This window comes from Cupressus sempervirens, chromosome 7 (assembly GCF_028749045.1).
Source record: "Cupressus sempervirens isolate cs-2001-9-10 chromosome 7, ASM2874904v1, whole genome shotgun sequence".
NCBI lineage: Eukaryota > Viridiplantae > Streptophyta > Pinopsida > Cupressales > Cupressaceae > Cupressus > Cupressus sempervirens.
Genome location: NC_143124.1, coordinates 239,208,502 through 239,218,917, shown reverse-complemented (window position 1 = coordinate 239,218,917; position 10,416 = coordinate 239,208,502).

The following is a 10,416-nucleotide window of genomic DNA, read 5'->3' as shown; positions in this document are numbered from 1 at the left end:
TCAAGCAATAGAGTATGTGTCAAGCATCAAAAGCTAGATAATGTCGAGTGGCTAAATTATTTGAAAGATCATGAATTTGATGGATTTGATCTGACAAGTTTGTTTTCTTGGGTTGTAGAAATCAAGTGGAAGTTAAGAATGATGAGCTAGTGGTGCATAATTAAAGGTAAAGTGTTTTGAGGTGAATTCAAAGAGAATTCAAGGAGAAGTCTCTAGAAGAGATATGAAATGGTGGGTACATTTATTGTATCCTACCTAATCTATCCTAACCCTAAATTGGATGATGGAGAATGAGCGACAAAAGATCTTAATTTCCTATGTATAGGAATGGTTGGCTAGAAGCAAAGTTTTTCTAGTGTGAGAGCCTAAGGAAGACAAGAAGTCAAGGGTTTTGCTTCATCAAGTGACCTAGGAGGAGAGCTTGCATTGGCATGTTCAACAAGAAGGCTTAATGGTATGAATGCTTGAAGGGTGAACAAGCTATCAAAGCTAAAACCTATGAAGGCCAAGTAGAATGGAGGACTAGAACAATTATTTGTAATCTACAAATAGAGATGTAAGTTTTTATTAGATGAAGCCTTACTATTACTCTCTAATAATTGTATTAGTCTAGGGTAAATTGTTTGAATAAAGGTTAACCTAACAGTCATTTGTAAATCATTTAACTAGGTGACATTCCAAGTGAATGGTCTAAAGTCCTCTAACAAAGCTCACTCCTAATAAGGTGATTGAAATCCTTAACATGATCACATTTAGTAGTGTGTATTGTAACCTTTAATAAGGTTGGCCTTTCGCAAGGAAACATTTTAGAAGAGTGAAAAAGAGTAAGATGTTATTGGTGGTTTTTCCCAAATTGGGTTTCCATGTGAAATCATTGTCGCAAGTGTGTTGATGGATCTGTTATATTTCATGTCTACATTTTTGGAAGTTGATTTAATAGTACAACCTACAAGATTTAGGTGATTGCATAATCTTATGGATGCATGCATGAAGATAAACATTTTATGGGTTCACTAAGCTATGGAAAGTTTTATTTATACATTTGGAACTTGGATAACTGATTCACCCACCCAACTCAGTTATTCTAAAGTATTCCAATATCTAGTATCAGAACCATCTACTTAAGAGGACTGGTTTGAAGGTACTAGAAGTACAAAATATCAAGATGCGAAAAAGAGAAGTACCCAAGCTTAATAGAGGTAAATTTATATCATGGTAAAGTTTGATGAAGTTACACCTTGGAGGACTTGGTGATCATACACAATCTGCCATTACTAATGAGTATGTTGATCCTACTAGAGCCACAACCTCTAAGGATATGAAAAGGAAGAAATAACATAACCAAGCAATGTTGAGTTTGCCTCTACCCTAAGCCATGCCAAATTTGATGATATCAAAGGTCTTAATAGTGTAAAGAAAATGTGGGATTCCTTAACCACCATCTATGGAGGAGATATTAATGTTGTAAGAGAAGAAGCTAAAAGTCTAAGAGGTAAGTTTGATGATATGAGGATGGAAGAAGGTGAAAATAATGCTCAATATGTTTCAAGGATATAACCAGTTTTTAATGCAATAAGTGGAGAAAAATAGATGATGATATTGTACTAAGAAAAGTCTTAAGAACACTATTTCCCATACATGCTATTAGTGTTTATGAAATTCAAGAACTGAGATGTATACAAGGGAATAATCTATCACTTGAAGGTCTAGTAGGTAGACCTACTACTTTATAACTATCTGACTTTGATAATTACAAACCTAAGAATATTGATTCTTCTTTGAAAGATAAAGTGTCATTGAAGGAACCTAATGAGAAGAAGAAGAATAAAATGATAAAGTATGTGTCCAGTGATAGTGATACAAATGAGGAGGATGTAGAAAAACTTGAAGCACTCTTGAGAAGAATATTCCACAAAGGTAAAGTCAAGTTCAAAGGTAAATTACCTATCATTTTTTTTAATTGCAATGAGGTTGGTCATATTGCTACTAGATGTCTAGAAAAGAAGAACTACACAAGGGTGAAAAATAGAAAATTAGAAGAGATTAAGACATCAAAGGTTATAAAGAAAAAGGTAAAAAATCATACTACATTGTTGAGGAGGAAATAAAAGATGAATTTGATGAACATGATGATGAAGTGGTGTATGTTGCAATGAAGGATGAATCTGATGAAGATGAGGAAACTACACTTGTGACTTGCATCAACAAGAATGATAGGTGGATCATTTATAGTGGATGTTCACATTACATGACTTGAGACAAAAGCAAGTTCATTACCTTGAATTATTATGATGGAAATAGTGTAACATTTGGTAATGATGCACCATGTCTGATAAATGGAAAAGGTTCTATCAAACTCATACATAAAATCTTATGTGACAATGGTTACTATGTTAAAGGAATTAACTATAATCTCTTGATTGTATCACAACTAAATATTTTGGGATGTAAGGTTGAGTTTAAAACAAGATTTCTAATATATATGACACAAATAGAAATCTAATTTGAAAGGCTTATAAAATTAGGAGCAATCTATTCTATCATGATATAGAGGTTGCTACTTGTCTAGTTGTAAAATTTGATTATGTGTGGCTATGGCACAAAATATTATGCCATGTCAATTTTGATAACCTGATCAGTAACAATAACATGAGAAAAGTAAGAGGCATGTCTAAGTTGAAAAATCTTGATAATACAATGTTGAAACGATGTTAGTTAGGGAAGATAACAAAGTCAAGTTTTAAGAGTAAAACTCATACCTCTAAAGTTATACTAGAGATTGTTCATACTGACTTGTGTGGACCAATTAAGGTGAAAAGCTACAAAGGAGATAAATACTTTATGTTGTTTCTTGATGACTAGTCTAGAATAATGATTGTTATGTTTCTAAAATAGAAATCTGATGCTTTCCAAATGTTTAAGTTGTACTTAACAAGATTTTAGAAGGGAAAAAGGTAAAAATATGAAGTGTTTGAGATCTGACAAAGGAGGAGAATTTACATAAAATGAGTTTGATATGTTCTGTAATGATAGAGGAATCAAAAGACAAACATCTGCCCTAGAACCCCTCCACAAAATAAAATGGCTGAAAGGAGGAACAAATCTACAATGGACTATGCTAGAACACTCATGATAGAGAAAAATGTTTCTTTAAAATACTACAGAGAAGCTATAATCACAACTATCTATACCTCAAGTTGTGTATAAGATAAGAAAGCTACTCATTCAAAACCTTTTGAATTATGGTATGGATACTCACCCAATGTAAAATACTTTAAGGTATTTGGAAGCAAGTGTTACATTCTTAAAGATTTCAAGAATGGTAAACCATATGCAAGAAGTGGAGAAGGTATATTCTTAGGATATTTTGCAAGAAGTAAAGCTTATAAGTATTTAAATACTAACACTAAAAAATTGTAAAAGTTCAAATATAACTTTTGATGAATATATAGAAGTACATGAGGCTTAACCTATAAAAGAACTAGAAGAATAAAAATCATTTGTATACTCTTATGAAGATATGCTTATTGAAGAAGATGTTGCAAATTAAGCTACAAACCAACATCAAGTTTTAGTGACTATCGAGTCACACACTATGAATGCCAAGTTTCATTTAGCAACTAAACTATATTCAAATGCTGAGTTACAAATGAAGTTGAAGCACATTCTGATTCTAAGACTAGTGTATGTGAAAGAGATATTGAGATACATAAGAGAGATTTACATAGTGACTCTAAAGTTGAAAGTTCAAATGAAGAAACTAGAGCTGAAAAAAGATTGTCCAAAAATGTCAAGACACATCATTCTTCTACACAAATTATTGGAGATAAAGATGCTATCCCAATGACAAGAAATAGATTGAGAAATGATACATGTCTATTGAGCATGAACGAACCTAAATCAGTGAGAGATGCATTAGAAGATGTGGATTAGAGTAAAGCCATGGAAGAAGAGATTGAACAAATTGAGAAATACAAAACATGGACTCTAGTTCCTAGACAAGAAGATAAAAAAGTGATTGGCATCAAGTGGGTGTTCAAAAACAAGATAGATGAAAATGGTGAAGTCACAAGGAATAAGGCAAGATTAGTTTGCAAAGGATATGCACAAGAAGAAGGAATTGACTATAGAGAGAAATTTTCCCCTATTGCTATATTTAAAGGAGTAATAAATTTACTTACTTATTATGCATAAAAAGTTTTCAAAATTTATCAATTGGATATATTTTTGAATGGCATACTAGAGGAAGAAGTTTACATAGAACAACAAGAATTTTTTTTGATGTTAACAATAAAAACATGATATGTAGATTACACAAAGCTCTATATGGTTTGAAACAAGCACAGAGCACATGGTATGAGAGACTTCATAACTATCTTGTGAAGATTTGGTTTGAAAGGACTAATGATAACAACAATCTGTAGATGAAGACAAAAAAAGGCAAAGGTATTTTGTTATCTAAAATTTTTGTCAATGATATCATATTTGGAGGCCAAGCTACTTTATGTAAAGAATTTGCAAATGAAATGGGACAAGAATTTGAAATTTCTATGTTTTGAGAGATCAAATTATTTTTTTCTAATTTGAGCAGTCTTGTTTTGAGCAATTTCCAGTTCTATATTTTTGCCTAAGTATCAAACAATGAATGGAGGCCATGTTTGCAATTGAATATCTTGCACAGAGTAATGTTTCATGATTCACCACTTTGGGAGTGTCTAGTGTCCACAATGGAGAGCCTATGTTTCAGATTTTGAGTCATTTCAAATTTGTTTGACTAGGTTTTGAATCCCTCAAAGTTGGTCATTTATTGTCATCATGCTGATATGAATTATTCAAAATTCTGCAAGGCCCTATTTGACTTGTTATAAATTTGACCAATTTGACCAAAATGAGAAAATTCCTTTTACACTAAATTTTAGGAGTCAGATACTTTCTATGTTTCAATTTTGAGTTTATGATGAATATGTTTGATCAGTTTTCAAATGTGATTCCAAATGCAATTTGTAACCTTTTACTAGTGTCAATAAATGCAGATTTGTCAGAACCCCTATTTGTGATGTCATATCTTGAAATCTGTGATAGGTGAAATCAAATGGATTGTAGCACTATGTTTTACTCTAAAAGTTCTTTAAGTATGCCAATTTTCAAATCTTGACGAATTCGTCTGCACACTTTTCCAAGTCCATTCCATTTGCAAAAACTGCTTTTCTGCCAATGCTTTCAGTTTGCAAATTTTGAGCGACTTAATTTGACTACTCACCATTCACACCCAATTATTTTTCATGATTGTTAAAAAATATCTCAATTTTCATGTGGTAAATGTCAGTCTACCCAATTTTTGAAGTTAAATCTGAATGTGTTCTATTGATTTCTGACATGATTTCTTGCAGACAATTCTAAAAGGGAAACTTTGATAGTCAATATCTTTGGACTAAGAATTATTCATGAGACAAGATTTGATAAGGTGAAAGAATTTAGAATAGAGCACCAATGTGTTAGATTTTAGAGCTCGGTTAGTTGTTTTGGTCAATTTTTAAGGCCAGTCATAGGACCTCCTAGCATGAAATTGGCAGTTGGCACTAAAGGGTAAAAATGAGTTTTGAGAGTTAATTCAATGTTTTCGAGATGTTTTCAATTTACAAGGTGAATCTAGTGGATCAATTTGATAGTTAGTTCATTTGAAAATGAATTTTTTTATTCCCATAAAATTGCAAAATCATATTTGCAGAGTAAAATCATTTTGAGGAGATATAATGATTAGGATTTGCAAAAGCATTTGTTATACAATATGCAAATAAAGTTTATACTTTTAAATGACATGATGAGAATGCTAAATGCCTTCAAGTGTTTTAATTTTAAGAATGCTAATACATAAGACTTCATGGCATGAAGTAATATGAAGATGAAGCTTTTTACAAGGCAAAAACCAATGCAAAAGGTGGCTAGATACCAAGTGCAAAAGCCAGCCCCTTGTCAAAGGCTCTGTTCACTTATCCAAACGTCCACCTCTATGTCATCAAAGGAACCTTCTTTTTTTTATTTTTTGGGATGAGACCTATGGTGTGTGTGAATGTACAAATTTTCAAAATCCCTTAAAGTCTCATCCAAGGTGGATGGTTCAATCCAAACACATTTTCTCCACTAAACTCATCTTTATAAGAAAATTTCAATGTGGGCATTGAATTTAAATTTCCATGTCTTTGTTAAAGTGGACACAAACTATATTATGTGAGGATCTAAGTTTAAAATAGTGAATGTTAAATCTTTTGAAGTTATTCACATCTAGTAGAAGATGCCTCTTTTTGGCAAGATCATAAAATGAAATAGTCTTCGATTGTTTTCAAAGGCGTCAAAATGGAGAAGCCAACATTAAAGCAATGAATATGAAGACTATGTTAAAGGTAGTGGTAGGAGAAACTAGAGTCGACATAAAGTAGGAAGCTAAAGGGCATTCTTTGTCATTGAGATAGAGTAGCATTCAAAGGGATGTTTACACAAAGATGAAATCCATGAAAAGAGGAGATAAAGGAAACCCATGGCAACAACAACCAAACCAGAAAAAAGGAAAAGCAGAACATATAAGCACAAAACATATGATTATAATTATGGTGGGTGGAAACAAGAAATGGGGATTACCAATAAAAGAGGTCCAATTGTTATCCAAACTACATAAAGATTAATTTCAATACCAAGACAAGCTACAAAGGTGAGTAGGAACCAATTCAAGATCTATCATATGAGCCTTAGCCAACTGCTTATGCTACCATACTCCACAAATTTCTAAGAAACACTAAATTTCTAGTAAAATTGTTCAACATCTCAAATAATTCAGCATTTTGCATAGATAGGCATCCATCAAAGTACAAAAATCTAGGAAAACAAGAATATAAACACTGGTGTTTGCTAGGCATTCTTGATAGTTGGAACCAACTACTTTATACAATTTTACCATTTATATAATTTTTCCATCACATTAATGAGATATTGGTGGTTAGTGAATCTCTCCCCATCTGGCAATAATATCTTCCCACATGCTTGCCTTCAAATTTCAAAAATAGGGATTATGCATGTCAAAGGGAGTCATTCACATTATAGAATAAAGAGACATGGAAAAGTAGAGAGAAGCTTAAGGTAGAGGGAGCATTTATATTGGAAAATGTTTGTCTTTTCATTCCCAGTCATCACACAGAACATTGTTTTTCTTCCTATCTTCTTGCAATTTATGTGATGAACCTAGATGCCATTGAAAAAGGATGAGTAGAGAGAAAATAATGTTAAATCATTAGTCCCAGATTGTATATGCTAGAGGTTTTTAAAATTTTAAATATTGGAACACACAACATGTTTGTTGTCTTCAAGAAAACAACAATTTGGAAAGGTAGTAGCTGCATGGTGGGCCTGACCTAGATCTCTAGAATAGTTTGTGTGAAGAACAAATTAATTTGACAAAGTGTCTTGAGAGAATGGTCACCAAAAAAGTTGAAGAATTCAGTGGTCGCCATGTCACCATAAGAAAATGGGAGGTTTTTTGACAAGTGACATGGTGAACTCCTAGAAAACCATAAAAATCTACTAAGAAGTGTGGATGAAGTTGGCAGTTAAGGTCACAAATAACATGATGACACATGCTAGTGCATGGCAATCTAAGATTAGAGGACACCAGATCATGCCATGTGGCATATCCAATGACAGTTGCTATTTCATTAAAATAAAGTTGCTCAATTAGTAAGTATGCAACGTGGAAACCCAACCAGCAAGTGACATGTAGCTGTGGTGAGCTAAGGTAGACAGGTGACTAAAGGATGAGATGGTAGAAGGTGACACATGTCACATGGTTGATATGTTAAGATGACATGGCATGAAGCTAAGTTAGCATGGAACATGGCGACCTAACTAGAAGGTGAAATATGGAAAACATGTGATGGCCAAATGTTAGACAACTGTACAGGATTCAAACAATCAGGGCATGACACATGTCAACACAATCAAACTAGGTTTGAACTAGATGAAAAAAATAGAGGAAAAATCAAAAGTCATAAAATTATTTTTGTATAATTTTTCTCTAGAAATCACGTGCATGGTTAGATTTTTAAATAAATTTTAAATTATTCTATAGTTTTAAACTTTTGAAAAGGTCAAATTTCAAAATAGTGTTGTGCAAGGCCATAAAAGGAGCCTAATTTTCAAATGGCTACTAGAGGGGCATTTTTTGCTTGAAACATGCACTTCAATATACCATAGGAACCAAGAAGAGATGAACTATCCATTTTTGTAGTTGGTTTTTACATAGGTGATCACTAGTGCATGCTATAGGGGGTTTTGTATTTTTAATGGGATTCTTAGTTACAGGCAATGATTTTATTAGTATAGTTGCATAATTTACTTGGGATACATTTGATTTTCTTGGTTGGCTCATTATGTTTGAAATTTGATACATGATAATGTATTTTCTCTCTATTTTTTCATAATTTTCTTGCCTTTTGAAGGAGTTTCTTAGAGATTTTTTGTCCTTTTCAAATCAATTATGATTTCCATCAAATACCTGGGTTACTTTATGCTTTTGTAAGGCCAAAATAATTAAAGATTTGATATGTATTTGTAGAGAGATATTAGAGAGATATTTTTTCACTTCTAAGAGATGTTTTCCAAGTGGACACATGTTAGATGCACAATAGATCTAGGAATTTTCTATCCTCTTTATCATTGTCTTTCTCATTCTTTGTAGATGTTCTACTTTTGGAGGAAAAAACTACTCACTACTATGATACCATTTTTGGTTCTAGTTTTTCACTATGAGACCATTGTAGGTTGGAATTTATGGGAAAATTAAGGAATTGGAAATTGAAGCAAAATTGGCTCTGGAATTGATGAAGTCTAAATGGAAAGATCTAGGATGTGCTAGTTCTAGACCATGAAGCTTTGCTTTGGCTATGATACCCCCTTCCAATCCCATCAGTTTCTTATTTCAACCATTTTCTCTTTTATATGACAACATATGTTAATTGGAAATCAATACAAAGAATAGCTAGTTTTGAGTTTCATTTTGGATCTTGTCTCCTCTATCATTGATTTGCAATATTTTATGATCTTTGAACAAAGAGTCTCATAGTTATAGTCCCTTAATGCTATATGTTGTTTCATTGTTGCTTATAATTCAATGAGTTATGTAAATGCTTCAAGGAAACCAATAGGGTTGTAGGTTTATTGAGGAGGATATCAAATAAGAACAAGATTTAGATTGAACATTGATATCCAATTTAAAATGTATATGGATAGATATAGAATCTTGGCATAGGCTATGTGTCTTAGATGTCAAAAAATGCATGAGAGATATTTTTGAATTTTCCCAATGGATGAGGCACTGATTAAGTATAGGATCATTAGCTTGTTGTCTATACTTGGTTTTCATCCACTTTCCCCACCCACAAAAAATCAAATGAAACTCATATAATATTTATATTTTATGTTGAAGAGCTAAAATAGAATGCCCTCACTTAGCTTATGAATTGCATTGTCTTGCATTTAGCTATTGCATATCTATGTTATTGCATGAGTCAACAAGAGGAATAAGGGTTTCATATTATATTTATAGGTTTAGATTATATGTCTAATTACACTGGTACGATATAAGTGAATCTAAGGTCGAACCACCTAGGTTTTGTAGAGCCTAAAGTAGAAGAAGGGTCTAGCTTTATAGTTGGCCTAGTGTCTAAAAGGATATGTTAAGAATGGGAGTTAGCTGCCCCTAGATGTGTCTTGTTCTCATTAGGATAATTTGAAACCCATCTTAGTTTCAAAGCACCAAAAAAAGGTATGAAGGAAGAGATTAGATACCTAGTAACACTTTATTGTGAAAATATAAGTGCTATAAATATATCAAGGAATATTGTGGTGCACACAAAGACTAAGCACATTGCAATCAAGTATCATTATTTGAGAGAATTAGTTCAAGATAAAGAGGTGAAGATGGACTATGTCAACACAAAAGTGTAACTTACTAAATCTTCACAAAAGAATTACCTAAGGGTGCTCATGAGTATCTAAGAGGTAAACTAGGGGTGATACCCCTATCAAAGGTTATCTAAGTAACAAAAGGATTGCCTTGCATCAAACAAGCTAATTTTCATTTGCTACACATTGATGTAGTGGATCTTACTTTAGGATCTACCTAAAGTAATCAAATAACTAAAACTACAAATCAGTCACAAGGTGATAGAGAGAGAAACTAAAGAAGCTTATATCTACATGTTAAGATGACATGTCTTTAGCATTGTTTTGAAAGAGGGATAAAAATTTTGATCAAGGAAAATATAAGAAAGAGGTAGATAGTTACTAGTCAAAAGAACAAAGAAATAGAAAACCTAACATCTACCTAGTAAGAGGGGGATACAAGAAGTAAGTCAAAGGGAGTTATAA